The following is a 22,694-nucleotide window of genomic DNA, read 5'->3' on the forward strand; positions in this document are numbered from 1 at the left end:
TATATTCCAACCATTGTACTCTTGAGAAACGAATAGTTTCCACTCTTAAACACTACTTAAAGTGCCAACTGCCTTTACTCTGGTCTTTCTAAACCATAAATGTCAACGCCTCATTCTGCTAAGCTGGAAAGGAGGAGCCTCTAGTAAATTCTTGTCAAATAAAAATAAAAAATTTAAATACAGAATTCTTTGCCCCAAATCTATTAGAATCTGCTGGATGTTGGCTATTGCCTTTTCTATGTACTTGAAAAATGATTGTTTAGGGGTTTAAAAAAATCACCCCCAGTCTCATGTGAACAGGTTGAATGACTGTTGTATGTTAAAAAACTCAATCTAAATAGAAGGATTAGTGTTTTTTTTCCTTAAAGCATACAACACAAACCCAAATTTCCTCACCCTGACCAGGTTGCTTCTAACAGGAGAGCGCCATCCTCTTCTCTCTGTGACTTCTTGGAAAACAAGTGAAAAAAAAAATCACTTTCTAACCTAATAAAAGATCATATATTGATACCTGCAAAACATTGTGTGAATCTACTTAGATTCCAGCACTTTCAATTACACTGTTAGCCAGTTTTTAAAAAAGATTTTTAGAAGCTTTCAACTGTAGACTTTTGTCTTGTTGAATGAACTTGAGCGCCACTAAATTTTAAGTAAATTTGTGATGACTGAGCAATATACATTGGCTGAGCTTGAATCCAATAACCCACAGGACAAATTAATTTCCAACAAAAAGGGCAGAAACCTCAAGTGTCTTGAGTATATGGAGTCTCATTCTATCTCTCTGGAGCCATTTTTGCAAATCACTACAGCTATTCATAATCTAAATCCGTCTCCTTTAGCAGGAGAAAGATCTTTTTTCATGACAAAACAGAAGATGACATTCATTAGTGCCTAACTTGCATAAGCTACCTTAAATTTATTGGTGCTCTTCTACTTATCGAGAGAAGAATTCCTTTGTCTACAGTGATAGGAAATTTCCAGTTGTACCACTTAAAAATATAAATTGTCACTTCTATCAGAACTTTTGGCAGTTTACTTAATTTTAGAAGTAAAACTAGTGGTTAAGGTTTTAAGACTTCCAATGGACGTTGTTTCAGGCCTGGTTAATATGTACCCAGGATAGCAATAGAGCTCTGACTGATCTGCTGAGCTGTACCAAGCCTACATTGTCATCCGTTTATTGCTGGGGTGGACTGGCAGTGGCTGATAAGGTTCTAAAGCTCGATTTGAACTCAGATCTCCCTGGCTACTAGACTGTATTTTGCCATCTGGCTGCCTTTATACAAAAGCTCCATGATCTCTTGTAGAAAGTGTTTTAATGGTGATGCTTGTTTTCAGGCCTGGGTTGGCCTCTGAATTCCTTTCCAATTCTGAAATTCTGTGATAATGACAAAAGGTTCCCATGAATTTGGTGACATGACTATTATTTTTTAAATTAAATTTTATTTTATGTTTTCAAATGAAGGTCCACTTTATTAGCGCCTAGCTCCCAGGGTTGTTGTCAACATCAAATAAGATGATATTTGCAATGCACTTAGCCCAGTGCCTGGCATATAGTAGGTGTCAGCTCCCTTCCTTTCCTTCTTTCCTTCTTGCTTTCCTACTTTCTCTTCTTCTTTCCTCAATTGAGAAAGCAAGAAAAACAAAATCCTGTTACAAACATTTATAGTCAAGAAAAACAAATTTCTGCATTGGCTATATATATTTAAATGAGTCAATCTGCCCTCTGAGTACATCACCTCTTTTATTAGGAGGTAGGCAACCTGTTTCATGAAGTCCTTTGGAATTGTTGTTGGTCATTGAGACGATCTGTTTCTAAGTCATTCAAAGGTGCCCTTACAACATTATTGTTATTGTTTCAATTGTCCTCCTGGTTCTGCCCATGTTTCTGCATATTAGTTCATAAACTCTTCTCAGTCTTTTCTGAATCTGTCCCCTTCATCATTTATTACAACATAATCATATTCCATCCCATTCACATGCAATAACTTATTCAACCATTCTTCAATTGAGGCACCCCTTAGTTTCCAGTTCTGGGCTACTGCAAACAGGGCTGCCATAAAGTTTGTATATGTGAGTCCTTTATCTTTCTCTTGATCTCTTTTGGGTATAGACTTGGTGCTGGCATATCTGGGTCAAAGGGGACTCATAGTTTAATATTTTTGGAAATAGTTCCAAATTAATTTTCAGAATTGCTATAAGTCCACCAATAGTTTTCCCACAGCCTCTCCAACATTTGTTAGTTTCCTTTTGGGGGTCAATTTTGCAATCTGATGGGTATAAGGTGGAACCTGAGAATTGCTTTAATTTGGATTTCTTTGATTTTAATGATTTAGAGCATTTTTTCATAGGCTCTTCATCGCTTAGATTTCTTCCTTGGAGAACTGCCTGTTCATATCTTTTGACCATTTATCATTTGGGGAATGGTTCTTATTCTTATAAATTTAAATCAGTTCTCTATATATCTTAGAAATGAGACGTTTATCAGAGAAACCAGGAACACTTTAAAATGAATTTGTACTTTTCCTACTCGTAACAGCATCTACATGTACTTGAAAAATAGTAATATATATGTCTGTGAGATATATCATTTATAAGCACAGTTCTTGACATGCAGGAAGTGCTTAATCAATGCTTTTCATTCATTATTCAGTCCACAGAAGGTACGATTGCTTATTTATGGATTTTGCAACTCCTTATAATAACTGCAGGTTGGGAATCTCTATCCTGTGGCATGTTGGGATTGTGAGCTACATCAGATGATGGAGAATACTCAGCCTGGCATTTAGAGTCCTTCATAGTCTAACTCCCATCTACCTTTCCAATCTTTATTAATATTACCTCCACCCCCACCCCTATGCACTCTACAGTAATGTAGAGTTACCTACAGGCAGATTTAGGCTTCACCAGGAAAGATTTCTTAACAATGAAAGTTGTTCCAAAGTGGAAACTGTCTCCTCTGTATGTCAGGGAGTGAGTTCCTTCTCACTGGAAGAATCCAAAGGCTGAATGAGCACATGGCAGGTATGTTGTGTGGTTGTGTTCAGGTATGGGTTCATTTGCCTATATGGTCTTCAAGGTCCCATTTACCTATTACGTTGTGAATTTATGTTCTATTTGTCATATCAGTTAGCTGTGCAACAAAAAAGAAAGGAAGAAAGGAAGGAAAGAAAGAAAAGAAGAAAGGAAGAAAGGCGAAAAGAAAGAAAGAAAGCCAGTTTCTCAGTAGCAAGATGCTGGGGCTGCTATTCCAAGTTCTTGTTCCCACTGGAACGCTGGGTCCCCAGAAGAAGGCTGGCTATTTATGACTTCATGATGCTAGGGGCTTAGTCTGAGAGACTGGGAGGTAGTTATCTACTACTGTAACTGAAGAGGACTCACTGGCATGTTTCCCCCATTAGCTGTCAGCTTATATCAATTAGCCAACCAGAGTTATTTAGCTTTTAGTTTGAGATTTTTACTAAGGTTGCGTAGCAAGAAGAATTGGTACAAAAATTCTCCCCACAGTTTGAGACACACTCTCCTTCATGTACACACAGAGTCCTAAGGATAGTGTGTCAAGTTTCAAGACCTCTTGTGGCAAAGGGATCTCATAGTTCCTTATTATTGGAAGCTCTTTTCCCCCTTTGTGGAGGACCCTTGTAACTCCCCTTCTATATGGCCAAACTTCCTGTGTGGGGCTTCTTCTATAGTCTGGAGGCTTTCTTTCTTCAGGCTGCTTTGTTTGTCCTTAGCTCCTGTGCAGATCGGCCAAATGCCACTATTACTCTGGGGACATCACTAGGAGTCCCATGGGGAACCCAATATTTCTCAGCTTTTTAAACTTCACGAGGTCTTCCTCTGCTGAAGCTCTTTAACATCATAGGCATTCTCTTCTGAATGGTCTCCAGCCTATTTATGTGCTTCCTAAAAGGTGATGTCCAGTATTGCTCATGGCTCCCTCTATGTTCTGAGCAGGGCAAAGGACAGCAGGATTCTCATTTCACTTCTTTTAGGCATTGTGCTCTCTTCATGCCATTTAGATAGCATTAGGTGTTTATTTTTTGGTGAGGGTAGGGCTGCCATGTTGCACTGATGACTCATATTAACACTCTACTCCACTAAAACACTGATTTTCTTTCCAGAAAAATTGCTGTCCAGCTTTCCTCTCCCATTTTGTAATGGTGAAGTTGGTTTTTCTAGCCCAGGTGTAGGACTTTACACTTAAATTTCATCTCATTAGGTTTAGCTAAGTGTTTTAATCCAATTCAAAAATTATTTATCAAGTAATACTCTCTGCAGACACTGTATAGACCTAGAAGGCCAAGTAGCCTCCCTCTTCCTCAGTTTTCTCATCTATTAAATGGGGGTGATAATAGTATCTACCTCTCCGAGTTGTTGTGGGGGTCAAATGAGATAATATACATAGAGCATGTTGCAAACTTCAAAGTGCCACAGAAATACTGGCTGTTATTGTTGTTGTACACAATACCACTCCTTCCATTTTATCTGGCTGTCCTGAATATGTATACCCTTCCATTGCCTTAGACCACTCTTAAGCCATATTCTCCTAAATCTTAGTAGTATCTGTGATGTCTAATTTGCCTCCTTGAACTTTTATCTCTACTTTACTTTGTTATTATTTCTAGTAATAATAATAACGCACTTATATAGCACATTAAGGTTTGCAAAATGCTTTACATGTCATATTATTTGACCCTCATAACAACCTTGGGGAGGTAGGGGTTAATGATTACCCCCATTCTATATACACAAGGAAACTAAAGCAGATAGAGTTTGAGTGACATGTGCAGGGTCACATAGCTAGTCAGTGTCTCAGGCCAGACTTGAAATCAGGTGTTCCTGATTCCAGGTCCAGAGCTCTATTTGCTCCACCATGTAATGAATGATCAGTTTCACTGCTGACCACATGTTTATTAATTATCTCCTCAAAATTGTTAGGCTCCTCTATTGATCATCTTCATCTGATTTTGTACATACTTTTCTCTGTGGTATCTGCTTTAGGATTTATATGTAGTTTTCTCATAGTATCATTGGCCGTTAATTTCCTGTCTCATATCCATTCTTTTGTAGAAAGTTTACTTTGAACCCAAAGCATTGTTGAAAACACCACCTTCAGGTCTTCAGTTTCTTTCCCAGAACTTGATAATGAGCAGAGATGCTTCTTGGGTTCCTTTTGGTTCATCCCTTTGCTTTTTTCTTACCCAGAAGGAGATTTACTGGTACACTCTTGGTTGGATTCAATCCCTAGTTGACCTCAAGATTCAACTCAAGTTTCACCTCTAGAAGTCTTTCTTGATCCTCCCAGCAGCTAGCATCCTTTCCCCTTATTTACTTATTTTGTATATATTCTCAATATACTTACATATGTACACACTGTCTTCTCTATTACGATGTAATTTCCTTTCTCATGAAATCTTTTCTAGTGTCTCCAGCTAACGTGCCTTTACCTCTCAGGTCACCTTCCATGGATCAAGAATATACTGATTTATGCACAAGTTTTCTTCTCCATTAGAATGTAAGCTTCTTTAGTGTACACTACAGTTATTCTTTGTATCTTCAATGTCTGGCACGTAATAAGTGCTTAATAAATGGTTGATAGATTGATTGACAGAAACCAACTCATTCTTGGCTTGGGAGTACAATGTCCCACTGTTTTGATAATTTCCTGAATTAAGTCCTGGTTGCATCTTTTGATAAGTAGCGATTTCCTTCATCGCCTGAGATCTTACCAGCATGACCTCTGATGTGGTCACACTGCTAGAATTATTTGTCTGCTATTAGACGATCCTTTGGTGAATCAGTCAATAAGCATTTATTAAGCTCTTACTGTGTGCTTGGCACTTTGCTAAGTTTTGGAGGTACGAAAAAGCAAAAACTGTCCTTTTTCTCAGCAAATTTACCTTCTAATGGAGGAAGAGGCATTCATCTATCTAGGTATGGACAAGAGCCCCATCAAGGTGGTAGAAGGGAATGTGAGAGGAAAAGGAGCTAGTAGGGAAGGAGGAGACCTCTGGCAGCAGATGGCATTTGAACTGAATCTTAGAGGAAGCCAAGGTCAACAGCCAGGCTGCTTTCTCCATAGCTCCCATTTCCTCTGGATTTTATAGGAAATAGCAGAGGTGACTATCATTTTGATTATTATGTTTAACCAGTCAGATAAAATTCTGTTGGTGGTTTCAGATTAATTTAATTCAAAAGCAATTCTGTTCAGTCAGCATGTATTAAACACCTACTGTTTTCTAGTCACTGTGCTGGGGATGCAAACACAAGGTAAAAACAATACCAGCCATTAAGGATCTTCCATTCTCCTTGGGAGTGGATTGGGATAGAGCTTGTCAGCAGATGAGAAACAGAATAAAATAAAACAGTGTAAATTGAGGGGAAATGAGTCCTAAAGACAAGGGGAATTAAGAAAGGTTTCCTGGAGGAACTGGCATCTGAATTAGTCTTTGAAGGAAGCTAGGAATCCTAAGAGGTGAAGGTGAGGAAAGAACTCATTTCTTGTCTGGGAATGGCAAGGGAGCCAGTTTATCTAGAATGTAGAGCAGGTGAAGGGGAGTAATGATGGTGCACACTTTCTTTTCACCTGGCTAAGAGTTCAAATCTGACCTCAGATACTTAGCTATATGACCCTGGGCAAGTCACTTAACCTTGTTTGCCTCAGTTTCCTCATCTGTAAAATGAGCTGGAAAAGGAAATGGCAAACACTCCAGTATCTTTGTCAAGAAAGCACCAAATGGGGTGAGCAAGAGTTGGACACAACTGAAACAACTCAACAACACCAAAGCTCTCTTGTAATCAAGTCAGAGCCAACATCTGGGTTCAGAGTTAAACAAAGCTGAGGTATAGTTTTGCTGTTGGGGAATGTAGGACCAATCTAAGTCCATAAGGAGATTTCTTGGGGTGTATATGTATGTGTGTGTGTGTGTGTGTGTGTGTGTGTGTGTGTAAAAGACATTAAAAAAGACATTAAAAAAGTCCTGTGGGTCTGAGCTGTCCCAGCAGTCCTGGAGCTGGCAGAGTTAGAAGCAGCAGCAATCAGGCATCATGTCTTCTCTTCAGTGACATCACTGGCTTTTCCACTGGGACGATTGTTTTTGGGAATGTGCTTCCTGGGAATGGAGAAGAGGTCATACAGACTTCCCCTGGCTCCTAGGCCTCTCCTGGGCCCATGCCTGTCATTTCCTCATGGAATATTTCTAAGGGAAATCGAGACTTGTGCTTGCTGTCTCGGGTAGCTCAGCCATGCTAGGAAAGAGGGCTCCCCTCTTGATCAGCCCAGAGCCGGCGCCAGCCCTCTGATATATAGTACAGGGACTGCAGGGCAGGCGACTTGTAACACGAATGTGATGAGCTGGTGGCCTCAGGCCTCTAACCTGTTCCTCAACCCACTCTTCAAGGAAAGTTATTACACAAGAGTTAGCCTAAATCAAACCAAGCAGCAATGTTTGCTTATTATCGTCCCTGCTCCAATTCCAGTGGATCTCACAGTGGTGTCTCTTCGAAGGCCAGCTGGGAGTGAAACAAAATGACCCCATGATCATTTTGTGATGTGTCTTTAAGAAGGAGCAGAATGGATTTATTTTGAAATTCCAGTTAAACATAGTGTAGGGGGAAATTCCTGGGACAATCCGTCACCTCCCCCCAACCCCCTAAACGAGCATATTCCGAGTTGGCAGCACAAAATTGGAAACTGGCCATTGCCTGACATTTCTTTCCCCAGTCTTGTTTTTGCTCTGCTGCTAGTTTGTTGAAAAGAACGTCATGATAGAGAGATTTTCAAATATGACTTGAAAATGTACCTAACAGCTAGGGAGGGCTGTGAGAATAATGGAGGGCCTGTCTCTTATAGCTTGCTTGGCAAAGTTCTGAGCACATTGATGGGAAGGATAAGAAGCAGCTCAAGGGAACCATTGTGGGTGGTCCTAGAGTCAGAAGACCTGGGTTCAAATCTTGCCTCTGATGTTTAATCTCCATGTGGCCTTGGGTAAATCACTTTGAACATCTCTGGGCTGGACTACATGACCAATGTGTTGGAAAGGACCCTTTTTACTCTAGAGACATGAACCTCTGCATGGTGAATAATGTCAGAAGTTTGATCAGTGCAGTGACCAACTAGGGCTTCCAAGAGCTCTTTCCTAGAGAGATCAAAGGCAATAGGTGTGGAATACACTGTCAGATGTGGCCAACATGTTGACTTGTTTTGTTTTGGTGATACCTGGGCTACCAAGGTGGCACACTAGAGAGAATGTTGGATTTGGAGTCAGAAAGATCTGATTTCATATCTGACCTCTGACACGTACTATCTGGGTGACCCTGAGCGAGTCACTGTACCTTCATCTGCCTCTGTTTCCTTTTCTGTAAAATGGCAATAATAATAGCAACTGCCTCCCAGGGCTGTTGTAAGGGTCAAATGAGATTACATATAAAGCCCTTTGCAAACATAAAAATACTATATGAATTCTAGCTATGATAATGATGATGAGCTATTATTTGTTACAAGGTACACTTCTAATGAGCTGTCGGGTAGGTGAGAGTCATTGGGAAGTGACAGTAATGTTTAAAAACAGAGCATGAAGGAATGTTTATTTTTTCTAAAGGTCTAGGTCAGAAGATTCCAACTTTCTTGGGCTCATAGAACTAGGAGGGTCTTTGGAGTCCAACCCTTCTTATTAACCTTAGAGAGTGATTTGTCCAGGGTCATACAGCTAATATGAGTCAGGGTTGAAACTTATGATCTTAGGAACCCAGGGCTCCATGGCTCCAATGCTAACCTTCTATCCACTGTACCATGTTGTGCCTCAATCCTATGATAAGTTAAATATAATTTCCCCTCCTCCTCTGTTTTACAGATGTGAAATCTGAGTTCTTATGACTTGCTCAAGATTACATGGCTAGTAAGAGGAAGATTCAGGATAAGAACCAGGTCTTTCAATGTCTAGTCCATGGACACTTCACTATCAGTTTACTTTACACTGTGTGTTGGACTTTTTACCATAGAAACCTATTTCCCAATAGTTCTGGACACTTAGGCATTTATTGTACGGGACTTTGAGGCTTTGAGGGAGAGAAAATTTCTCAATAGTATTCACTGTGATGTCTTGCCAGGATGGAAAATCAAAGTCAAGGGATTTTTATTTTTTAAAAATTATTTTTTTTTTTTGTTTTCAGTTTTCTACAATCACTTCCATATATCTTAGATTTCCCTCCTCCCTCCTCCTTTTGCCCCCCCCCCCACTCCCTCCCTGAGATGGCATGCAATCTTATATAAGTTCTACAATACATTCCTATTAAATACATTTTCACCTTAGTCACACTGCATAGAAAAATTAAAGTGAATGGGAGAAACCATGAAACAAAACAAAACATAACACAAGAGAAAATGGTCTTCTTTATTTTGTGATCCAATTCCATAGTTCTTTCTCTGGATGTGGAAGGTGTTTTGCCTCAAGAGTCCATTGGGAATTTTTTAGGTCCTTGCATTGCTGTGAAGGACTAAGTATACCAGAAAAATTCCTCGCATGCTGTGGTTGTTGCTGTGTACAAAGTTCTTCTGGTTCTGCTCCTTTCACTCAGCATCGGTTCATATGAGTCCTTCCAGGCCTCTCTGAAGTCTGCCTATTCATCATTTCTTATAGCACAATAGTATTCTATTACATTCATATACCACAACTTGTTCAGCCATTCCCCAGTTGATGGGCATACCCTTGATTTCCAGTTTTTGGCCACCACAAAGAGCTGTGATAAATATTTTTATACATGTGGGACCCTTTCCCATTTTTATGATCTCTTTGGGATACAGTCCTAGAAGTGATATTGCTGAGTATCTCATCAAAGAGTATGCACATTTTTGAAGCCCTTTGGGCATAGTTCTAAATTACTCTCCAGAATGGCTGGATCTGCTCACAGCTCTACCAACAATGAATTAGTGTTCCAACTGTCTCATATCTTCTCCAACATGTATCATCTTCCTGTTTTGTCATGTTGGCCCATCTGATAGGTGTGATGTGGTACCTCAGAGTTGTTTTGATTTGCATCTCTCTAATCAATAGTGATTTAGAGCATTTTTTCATATGTCTATAGATGGCTTTAATTTCTTCCTCTGAAAACTGCCTTTTCAAATCCTTTGACCATTTATCAATTGGGGAATGACTTGTATTCTTGTAAATTTGACTCAATTCTCTATGTATTTTAGAAAAGTCAAGGAATTTTTAAAGTGGAAAAGAAACAGTGGAAAGGTGGTTGGTTGTAGAATCATATTTTTATTGCCATTATTGTCATTATCACTATTACTTGATTGTAAGTTCCTTGACGGAAGGTATCTTCCATTTGTTATTGTTGTCATTCAGTCACATTTGACTCTTTGTGATTCCATTTGGGGTTTTCTTGGCAAATATACTGGAGTGATTGCCATTTCTTTCTCCAACTCATTTTTACAGATGAGGAAACTGAGGCAAGCAGAGTTGAGCAACTTGCCCAGGGTCACACATCTACTAAGAGTCTGAGGTCAGATTTGAACTCAGGAAGAAGATAGGTATCCTGAATTCAGGCCAGGTGCTCTATCTACTGTGCTGTCTAGAAGTCTATATTGTGTAGCATCCTCCCCTGCATATATTAAGCACTTAATAGGTATTTGTTGACAGAATGATCCCATGTATTCTGCTATTGGCCACATCACAGCTGGGATGCTTTGTTAAGTTCTGGGTCCCACATGTTATGAGCGTCACTTTTAAGCTAGAGAGTGTCTGGGTAGAAGAAAGCAGGATGGTGAAGGAACTGAGAAAAACAGAACCAAACAAAATGACCCTTGACATATGCAAATCATTTGAAGGACCTGAGGATGTGTAGCTAAAAGAAGAAAAGATTTAGAGGGAAAATGTTTGGCTTCCTTTGAATATTTAAAGGAAAGTCATAGGAAAGACGGATTGGATATTTTCTATATGGTTCCATAGACAGGTGAACTAGAGCCTGGGAAGATGTTTCAAGGGATAGATTTCACAGAAGCTCAGAATTGGAGGGAACTTTAGAGATCATCCAGTTGCACCTGTCCCTGAGCATGAATGTCCTCTGCGACATACCTGAGAGGTGTGCATCCAGCCTTTGACCAAAGACTTTTGGCAAGGAGAGGTGGAATTCTGCTTTCTATTTCTGGCTGACCATTCTACTTGCCTTTATTTTTCAGAAGTTTTCTTTATGTAATACATCCCACCTTCTCTGTTTGTCTTCCTGTCTATCTATTTATGCTCCTGTCTGTCTGTCCATCTAATCCATCCATCCATTCATCTATCCATCTCTCTCTTCATCTATGTCTTCCTGTCTGTCTATCTGTCTGTCTGTCTATCTATCTATCTATCTATCTGTCTGTCTGTCTGTCTGTCTGTCTGTCTGTCTGTCTGTCTATCTATCTAATCTATCTACCTACCTATCTACCTATCTACCTATCCATCTATTTGTCAGTCTATCTATCTGTCTTTCTCTTTGTCTATGTATCTACTAGCTTTGTTATTGTTTATGGTACAAATTTCACCCCTTACAGTTCCCAGTTCCACCCTTTGTGGCCCAGTATAGCATCTGATCTCTCTTTGATGAAAGATCACTTCATATACTTGAAAATGGGCATCATGTATCCCTGGTGCTTTTTCTTTTCCAGACCAATCAACTATCCTTTATCCCTGATTTCTTTTCACCAGGATGGTGTTCTCTTTTGGATGCTCTCCAGTCATTCCGTCTCCTTAAGATTTGGCACCTAGAACCGAACACTGTCCTTCCAATGTGTTCTGATCAAGAGAGAGGATGGCAAGAATCTCACTTCCCTCTAACAAGTTCTCTCTTAATGCATTTAAACAACCATGAACTTTGGGGAGCAGCCATATCATGTTGTTGAGTCATAGCGATCTTCCCATCCATTAAACTCCCAGGTCTTTTTGAATTCAGCATCAAGAAGAGTTTCCTAATCACTGGAACTCTTGGAAGATGGAATGAACTGTTCCATGAAGTAATGAACTCCCCATCACTAAATATATTCAGGTAGAAACTGGGCAACAATTTTTCATGGGGTGTTGATGAAGGCATTCTTGCATGGCCTGTGATGTTGGACTGGATGATATATTAACTGAGATCTTGTAATTGTATGAAATGATAAGGATTGTTTGAAAACACCACCAAAAGTGCAAAATAAAGTGAAAAACAATATATATTACCTTAAAACAATGTATATAGAAATACAGAAATTTATAAAATCCATTGTGTATATGATCCTATACTACCTTAATGTAGGGAGATAGACAAATATTACATAGAATATATTAATATATTGAAAATGGACAAATATGTTTATAAAATAAACATATAATCCAGGCTCTCTGACACAGCTGTGAGCTCTTCCAGCTGTACTTGCCTGCTTTCCCCATTGTCCCACACTGTACTACTCTGCCAGGACAGATGGATGGAGTTCAAGTCTTAGTGGAATAACACCACTTGCTTTCTTCCTAAGATGCCAATTTACTACAGGTATTGAACCCTTTTTGACTGTGAATGTCATCTAGAAAAATATCCATTTGTGGTAATGAGTGTTATTAGTCACCAATGTTGTCTAACCCATTTTACGTCAGAACAAGAGTTGAGAGAATTCAAGCTTCATCCCTTCCCATCTATTATCGAAACCATTCTTGAATCAAGGAATTATTGAATATGTAAGGAACCTCAAGACTTTCTAGTTCACTTTTATCTAAACAAGAATCCATTTCTTGCCATGCCTAGTAAATAGGTATCCGGACTTTATTTGGAGACCTCCAGTGAAGGGGATCTCACTACCTTCTGAGGCAACCCATTCCACTTTAGGATAACTGAAGTCATTTTAAAATCCTACTTAAGAGAGAAGACAAAACTTGAGAATCATGAAAAGGCAACAAAATTCCTTGTGTTTACAATGCAAGCTAGATCACAATTAGAAAGACCCGTTAGGAGAACTTGAGAAATGTACAGCTTTCTTCCCAAACAATATGAGTGTAATGAGCATTGAGTGCATCCCATGGAATATGTATGGAGCTGAACTGAGCTCTACTGGCTACGTCCTAGGAGATGAGTTTAGTACTCAAGGACTTTGGGATGACACAACAACTTTTGGTCCCTGTGATAGCATCAGGGGGAGGAAACTTTGTCAGAGAGGACTGGATTCTGGGCCAGGAAGGGAATACCACTCAGTGGACCACAAAGGAATGCCTTTCTCCTACAGCTATCTCTGTTTCTGTCAAATGTGTTGGAACTCCATGAGCTTCTCTTTTGGACTTCCCATAAGGAAGCAGAGAGTCTTTTGTTTAGGGATTATTTCCTGGAGCATAGGTGACTGAATAGAAATCCTGAGATGAACTTTCTATTTTGTAAGTTTTATAGGGTAGAAATCTCTGGATGCTTCCATTGAAGCTGACTGATAGGAAAAGGAGGAATTTTCTGCTTTTCTGCTCTTCTCAGAGATGATAACCATTGACATGCAGATGAGTCCAAGTTATAACCTGGTTTGCTAAGAAACATGAACAATGAAGGAGCTGTTTGTACTTTGCAAAGATAAGGTAAAGGTTATATCTGTTCAACTAAATGCCTCACATTTTAATATTTTAAGTATTAACCTCCTGGGAAAATAGAATAAGTTATGAGTTATTATCTTGTGTTTTAAGTTTTTTTCAATTCATGCTTATGAGTCTTTTGTGTTTTATCCCTTTCTTCTATTTGGTGGAACTAAATAGCTGTTGTATGTCTGATTTATATTGTCCACTTAGTACCTTTCTACTCTGTTTTGGATAGACTTTAAACAAGAGCCAAGTGATTTTCTTGAAGTGAAAAATTATTTTCTTCAGGGACTAGGGTTGAGCAGATGAGGAACCAGAGATGAAAAAGTGCCTGACCCCCTCCTTTACAATCCAGGCTTTCCAGGACAGGCTCCTTTTTTCCACATCAACCCAGAACTAGGATCCCTTAGTGGAGGAGAGCATTCCTAGCCACACCCACACCCCTTGGCCCATTAGGGTATTATCACATAGATTTCATTTAATGAATTCATGATTTTAATAATATAGTGAGCTCCTGCTGAGGAGGGGTTTTTTTTTTAAAGACCAATGCAACCTGATACCTTGTCATCAGCTTAGAGAATTGACTGAAAAAAAAATTGCCCATGGATAGAATGTATCAGAGTCTGCAGTTAAACCTGTATCTTCCTCACTTTGAGACCAGTCCTCTATCCACAATGCCATACTGTCTCTTTTCCCCCAAAATATAATAATGATGATGATAATAACAACTCATGGTGATCTGATATTACGAGGTTTGCAAAGTGCCTTGTATCCCATTAGTTCATCGATCCTCCCGATGGTCCTGTGAGGAGGTGCTGGGCTTACCCTTTCACGGGAGAGTCTTGCATCTAAGAAGGAAATTCTCCCCAAGGAAACTGTTGCTTATGCTGCCTTTGAAGTAAAACCTGAGGGCTCCCTCCTTGACCTTCAATGGTTGAATTTCCTAGGAACCTCTCCGAACCCCTTAGCGTTGCCCACCGTGGGCGAAAGCTCTGATTAAACATGATACAGAAAGAGCCGGCAAGTCGTACTGTTTACTAACATTTCAATTTCTATGCCTCATTTATTAGACTTAGAATAAAAAGGTTAGAGGGGGTATTTGGGATTGTCTTTAACCTTGACGGTATTTCCAGGGAAGCCGCCTAATGACTCTTAATTGCTTAAGTGAAGGGAACATGTTGACATGTCCTTCTTGGTGCTGCAAGCCCTGAGCCTGGGCCATTATGCTAATTCAAGCATTATATACACCAAAGTATTTATGGGACTGACACAAGTGATGTTGCAGGCAAAGGGCTGTGAAATGGTCTGTAAACAGAGAGAATTGATTCCGGGCCCAAAGCAGTGCTGTGAAAGTCACAGTCATTGAACAGCCGGCCCTACGATTTCTATCCAGATTGTCAACCTGGGTCAGGCGGTGTCAGCAGGACTGCAGTTACAGATCAGATGGGTGGTTTAATCGTATGTAAACCAACCGCATAAACGGAAGGAACACGGACGAGGCACATGCCTGCCTCTCCCTTTGTGTGCAAGCCGTAGTTCCCTTCCCTGGCTGCCCAGTGTCAGTTTCAGCGAAACAGACGAGGAGGATTCACAAAGACAAGCCACCTTTGATGGAATGGGAGCTTCCTGAGGGTAGCAATTGCTTCGCTTGTGGCTTTGCTTTCCCAGCGCCTACCACAGTGCTTGGCACACAGGCAGAGCTTAGTAAAATGCTTGGGGATTGAGACCAGAAGACATGTGGTCTCTCAGGGAAGACGGTGAAAGTGCAGTCTTTTTAAAAGACATCAAGAAATGAGATTAATGATAATTTAATTCATTAATAGCAATAATTATTTTTTATTTAATAATTATTAAAATATTATGAGAATTCAATGAGGTCATGTATGTAAAAAGCTTGAAATGCTCTGTAAATATTAGTTGTTATTTGATATTTATCCTCAAGCACTTTAAAGTTTGCAAAGCCCCTCACTGGAGTCTCAGACCGATTCAAGAAAGTAGGTGCTACAGGGATGAGTACTTCCATTTTGATTTAATTATCTCCATTTACCTTTGTGTTTTCTATTTAATTATTTCCATTTAATTTTGTGTTTTCAATCAACAACTATTTATCTTCTTTTCCTTCTACCTCTCCTCTCTTTGAAAAACGAAAAACAAAATCCTTGTAATAAATATGCATAATCAGGCAAAACGAATTTCCACATTGTTCATGCCCCAAAAATGTACATCTCATTTTCCATCTTGAATTCATCACTTCTCTGTAAATCTGAGTTCAAATCCCATCCCAGACACTTACTAGCTATGTGACCTTGGGTAAATCACTTAATCTCCATTTACCTCAGTTTCCTCAACTGCAAAATAAAGATAATAACACCTATTTCCCTGGGTTGTTGCAAGGGTAAAATGAGATAATACTTATAAAGCACAGTGCCTGGCACACAGTAATAGTTGCTACATAAATGCTGGTGAGTAAAAAATTAGACATGTAGTAAGTATACCTATTTTACAGATTAAGAAGGGTGAGGCCATGTGAATGTAGTCATACAGCCAGTAGGCATTGGACCTGGGACTTGGATCCTAGGTTTTCTGACTCCAGGACCAATGATTTTTCCACTATACCATGGGTAGGAAGAAAGAACACACATGTTCTGGAGTTTGGACTTTAGAGAAATATAGAATCTCAGAGACCATCTTTTCAGTCTTTCACATGAATACGAATCTTCTTTTCAACACACTCAATCAGTGGTCATCCAACAATGGCTTGCAGGTCACCAGTATAGGACAGCCCACTCCCCCTGTTCTATTTTTGGATAGGTCTAATTGTTAGGGAAGGGAATAAGCATTTAAATTGCACCTACTGTGTACCATGCACTGTGCTAAAATATTATCTCATTTGATCCTTCCTGTTATAATCCCCATTTTACAATGGAGGAAACTGAGGCAAACAGGTTAAGTGGCTTGCCTAGGTTAGTAGGTATCTGAGTCTCAATTTGAACTCAAGTGTTTCTGATTCCAGGCCCACCTTTCAATTTACTGTGCTACCTAACTGCCAGGAAGTAAGGAAGGAAGTTGTGTTTATTTTTTCTTAAGGAAGTTTTTCTTTTTGTTGAGCTCAAAACTTCCTCTTTTCATTGCTTTCTAGCAGAACAAGACTAATCTGTTTTCTGTGGAATAGCCCTTGAAACGTATATAAATCGTTCAACACAAATTTCTATAATAATAACAGTAGTGATGATGATGACAGTGATGATGATGAAGATGATGACCACCATATGTTTCTCCTCTTCTTCGAAATCAACATCAGCACTTCATCTGCTTCATCCATCATCCACTTTAATGGATCTCTATTTGGCTTCACATTTGAGGTCTTACCCCATCTTAGTCCCCTCTCTGGCTTTTCAATCTTTTCCCTCAAGTGCTATATCTAGACTTCTAGGCTGCTCCTCCCTACCCTCTACAATGATGACAATGGGATAGAAGCAACTGAAAAAAAAACCACATTTTAAACCTGACCACCAATATACTAAAGCATCTCTCTTTTGGCCTATTAGGTCATAGATTTCAAAAGCAATGAAAGCGTGCACACACATGCCCCTATCTAATTCTTATTTTCCACCTCTGGAGTTTATACAAATTCTATGCTGGGTGTGTCTGGCTTAGCTAGGAACAAGTGTTGTGAGCTGGCTTCAGAGTTAGGAACACCTGTGTTCAAGTTCATTGTCTTCTACATCCAGGCTCTGTGACTCTCGGGAAGTCATGTGACCTCTCAGTGCTCCCTATGACTGGTCTATAAAATGCAGATTAGTTGCTAAGAGATTTTCTCATTGGGAGTTTATGACACTGATAAAGTTACAGAGACTAATAAAGTCTCTAAATTACATGTTCTTCCTCAAAACAAAACAATAACAATGCTAATATTCAATAATATGTTTATTAACAACTTCAATTTTGATGTCTCATTTATCAGACTGAATAAAAAGGTGGAAGGATTTATTATCATTAATATTTAAATATCTAATACTCTAATTATAATGAATAATTTGATAGCAACATTTTGTACAGCACTAAGATTTAAAGTACTTTCTTCACAACAATTGTATGAGGTAGATTCAAAATTCCCATGCATTAGACACTTTTTTCTACTAACAAACAACAGATAAATGGATTTTCTTAGAATTTACTTTGTAAATGGGTTTGTTCTGATGTTTGTTATCTCTTTTTGTCATTGTAATAAATACATTTTAAAACAATTCCTCTCCATTAAATTTCTCAGAACATTCTGTATGGCTGTCTCTTTTGCTCTTATCGCATTTCCCCTTTTATAACAATTTTTCTGTATTTATTCCTTCTCAATAAACTGTAATTTTCTCCGGAACAGTCTGTGTTAAATCTGTCTTCAGAGTCCCTGGGCCCTAGCATAGAGCACCAAATATAGCAGTAAAGTCAGGTCAATGAGAATTGATTGTTGCTTGTTGTTCAGTTGTGTCTGTCCTGTCTGACTCTTCATGACCCCATTTAGGGTTTTCTTGGCCAAGTACTGGAGGGGTTTGCTGTTCCCTTCTCCAGCTCATTTTACAAATGAGGGAACTGAGGCAAACAGGGCTAAATGACTTGCCCAGGGTCACACAGCTAGTAAGTGTCTGGGGTTGAATTTGAATTCAAAAAGATGAGTCTTCCTGATTTCAGCCCTGGCACTCTATGCACTACAGTGCCATCCAGCTATCCTGAGAATTTATGAAGCACCTATTATCTGCCAGGCATTGCTAAATGCTGACTGGGGAGGCAAAGAAAGGCAAGAACTAGCCCCTGCTATCAAGGAGGTCACAGTCTGATGGGAGAGACAACATGCAAACCACTATGTACAAACAAGATATATACAGGACAAAATGGAGGTGACAGGGAGGAGGCACTAGCATTGAGGAGGATCAGGAAAGGCTTCCTGTTGTTGTTGTGTTTGTCTTTCATTCTCGAAGAGGACCATGGCATCAAGATGATGACCTGACTATCAGCTGACTTTGATTTGAGTGAGAGAGGGCTGTGCAAGGTCACCAGCCTCACTTTCTCCTCCACAGCCATCTGGGTTCAGTGGCCTGATATTCATCAGGACAACTAGAGATGGCCCAGGATGCAAGGCGGATGCATCCCTTCTCCTCCTCTCCTCCCCTCCCTTCTTCCATTCCCCTCCCCTCCTCCCCTCCTCTCCCTTTCCTTCCCCTCTCTTCTTCTCTTCTCCTCTTCTTGCCAAAATCTCCCATTTTTTGGTTTCTGTTCAATATGCCATTTTCCATAAACACTGTTTCATGCTATTAAAAATATCATTTTTATTGTGAACTTGACAGACATCCACAAACATGAACATTTTCATATAAAAAGAACAGAAACACTGAATCTCTTATGGACAGTTCCTTTTAAATAGACATAAATATATGTGTATGTATATATATGCAATTAAACATGGTGGTACTAACCATAGGGCAGTGAGGCAGTGTGGTGGAAAAAGTGTTGCGTCCGGAGTCCAGAGTTCAAATCTGGATTCAGAGACTTGCTGTGTGACTTTGGGCAAGTTACTTAACCCTGTTTGCCTCACTTTCCTCATCTATAAAATGAAATGGAGAAGAAAATGGTATCCAAATGGGGTCATGAAGTGTGAAAATAACTAAACAACAATAGCAAAAGTATGAACTCCCCTTTCTAAACTCCTTTCTGATTTCTGTTGTGTATTTTAAAAATGTTTAATTGGTGCTTTTTTGTTTCTTTTCTTTATTTTTTGGCTCAATTATTACAACTTTCCCTCCACGCTCCTGATACATACATCCTCATACCTACCCCCACAAAGGATAAAGATTTCCTTTCTTACAAATACATATAGTAAAGCAAAATAAACCCAGGCCTTACATATATCTGAAAATGTATATCTCATTTTGTGCCCCTAGTCCACCACCTCTTTGCTAAGAGGTGGGAAGCATGATTGTCATCATTCTTTTGTAGTCATGATTGGTCATTGAATTGTCCATGGTTCTTAAGTCTTTCAGCTTTACAATTGTTTTATGCTTCCATCAGATTTTGGAATCACTCCATTTATTGTCAGACACAATTTAAAAAAAGGAAACAAGCATTTATTAAGTGCCTACTATGTGCTTTACATTTGATCCTTACAGCAACTCTATCAAGCAGGAACTTTTATGATCCCCATTTTTCAGTTGAAGGAACTGAAGCAAACAGAAGTAAGATGAGTTGCCCAGAGTCACACAGCTAGTAAGTGTCTGAGGCTGGATTTGAATTCAGGTCTTCCTGACTCCAGGTCCAGGGCTCTATGCACTTCACCACCAAGTTGTCCCACTTACTGTCTCACCCTTACCTCCATTGATAGAAGGAAGGAAGGACCCAGATGGCTCCAGAGGAGAAATGAGGCTGGTGACCTTGCACAGCCCTGCCTCACTCAAATCAAAGTCAACTTCAAGTCATGTCATCATCTTGATGTCATGGTCCTCTTTGAGAACGAAGGACAAATGCACGATATCTCCATTGATATCTAGTTGCCACATGTTAACAGCTTAAGTCACACCTCCACTTTTATCTCTGTCTACATGGATTTACATCTGATCTTTAGATGTACTTACTTTAAACTCGTATTTAGGATTTCTGTAAATGAAAAAAAAATGATCAATGTTGAAAAGAGAAAATGTTTGCTTTAACAAACAAAATCAATATGAAAGTAGGACAAATCAGACTTCCTGCATGGAGGCTAATTTTCTCGCTGTCTTTCTTTAGTTGCTGAATTGGCAAAAAATGTTTTTGATTGAAAGAATGAAATGCCATTAATTGACCAGTTCAATGCATCGATCAATTCAACAAGTATTTGTTAAGTGTCTACCATGTTACAGGTCCTGTACCAGGTGCTAGGGATACAAAAACAAATATGAGACCACCTTTTCTTTCAAGGAACTTAGGTTCTACCCTTATTTTCATGGGTCCCAGATAGGACTTAGCCTCGGCAAACATTTAACCAAACAAGGCTATGTGTGTCACTTCTGAAGAGTTCTATGACAAGGCGACCACATTTTGAACTTTAAAAAAAAAATGCTTTCATGAGAAAAACCAAACCAAAACAAAACACAAGACAAGATAGTCTGCTTCTTCTATGCAACATGACTAATGTGAAAATGTGTTTAATAAGAATGTATGTATAGAACACATGCAAGATTGCCTGCTGTCTCAGGGAGAGAGGAGGGAGGGAGGGGGAGAAAATTTAAGACATGTGGAAGTGATTGTTGAAAACTGAAAACAAATAAATTAATTAAAATGTTTTCATGTGCAGATTTATTTCTAACTCTCATACTCGGTGAGTCTGATTGGATCGGAATATCATCATAAAAATCTCTAAGAGAGCTAGGGTGTTTCAATGAAAGCATTCCCAGACTTGGAGTCAAGAGGTTTAGGTTCAAGGTCAGATCTCCCATTAACCTTGAGGCGGTCACTTAAGTGGATGACTACTTGTTAGGCATGATGTAAAGAAGATTCTTGTGCTGAGATTCCTGCCAATTTTGAGATTCTGTGGTTCTCTGTGCCTCAGTTTTCCTCTTTCTGCAACAGCCATTACTAACTTTAGTTGAAAAGGTCACGTGTACTCATGAATGGAAGTGCTTCCATGACTCTATAGCCTCATTAGGGTGGCTGTTCCTTCCCCCAGTGCAGGTCATGATTCATTCATACTCTCTCCCCTCAACCTTTTCTTGTTCATAATGTTCTCAGTGATATTTTTGAGTTGCTTGACCTCCCTGCGCCTCAGTTTCCTAATCTGTCTAACAAGTGACCAGATTCCTTCAAAGGTCCCCTTCAGTCTAAATCTGACACTATACACATCTCATGTTCAAGTCATCAAGGATAAGATAGCTCCTTGAGACTCCTTACTTGTATTTAGCAATGACCTACAACTATGATTTTTCTGAGAACATGATGTTCCATGATTTGCAGCCAAACAGCATTACTAGGAAAATATTGATATTAAAAAAGTGGGATCATTAATAAAACCAATTCCAATTTCTTATTTGATTCTGGAACCATTTTCCAGCTGGAGTGCCAATCCAAGATGGGTGAGCATAGTTATCAGCAGATGAATTTGCTTAATGGCTGCCCATAAAACTTCACATCACTATTTGGACAACACGAATTCTTCATCCATTTTATTTTTCCTGTATGGATGGCTAGTATGATATCTTTTAGAGGATAGTGGGTCTCATGAAGGAAGTCCTGTAGTGGTCAAAGGATGGATACAGTTAGTAAAATGTCAGTACAAACAGTACTATCCAGAAAACCACTAAATAGTAACGATTTCTCTTTTGTCCAGGAACCCTGAGGGTCTTCCCCTCCCAGCTTGATTTTGTTTTTTGGATTAAAGGAGTCATTCCTTGAGTAACTACTTAAAAGGCCTGTTCACTGAATGAGTTCATATCACTCAAAGTGAGACTCTGAAAAGACCTTTGCCTAAAAGGGCCAGGGTTTCCCATTGCATCCTGGGCTATCTCCAGTCATCCTGGTGAATACCTGGCCCCTGGATCCAGATGGCTTTGAAGGAGAAAGTGAGGCTAGTGAATGCACAGCCCTCCCTCACTCAAATCAATCAAGAGCAAGTCCTGTCATCATCTCCCTGATGTCATGTTCCTCTTCAAAAATGAAGGATAAAAACAAGTTGAGTAGTAGAGGAGGATCATCAGAGAAGCCATCTTCTCTCTGGATTCTGTGCGGGAAATCTTATCTCCCAGCTGGTAAATGAGCTAAGCAAATATTAGGCCTTATATTCCTGGGGCCCATGGTCTTGTCTACAATTGTAGAGTGCAGGTGGACATGATTGGATAAAGATGAATTATCTATGAATTCTGGGACAAAATCCCTGAGCATCTAATTCTAAGAAAAATATGAAATTTGACGATGGAAATGCACTTAACAAGTGAGACTTCTCTCCATAAGTCTGGTTCTGCTCTTTTCAGAGGTTGTGAGACATCAATCACGGAGAGAATGAAAATAAGAGATGTTTAGGAGAAAGGTAGAGAGTGACCTAAGTACCATAAACTTAATCTACATCTCCCTCCTTTTGTTCATCCTTATTATTCTGGAGTCATATTATTTTGG

The sequence above is a fragment of the Notamacropus eugenii genome, chromosome 2 (genome assembly GCF_028372415.1).
Source record: "Notamacropus eugenii isolate mMacEug1 chromosome 2, mMacEug1.pri_v2, whole genome shotgun sequence".
NCBI classification, from domain to species: Eukaryota; Metazoa; Chordata; class Mammalia; order Diprotodontia; family Macropodidae; genus Notamacropus; species Notamacropus eugenii.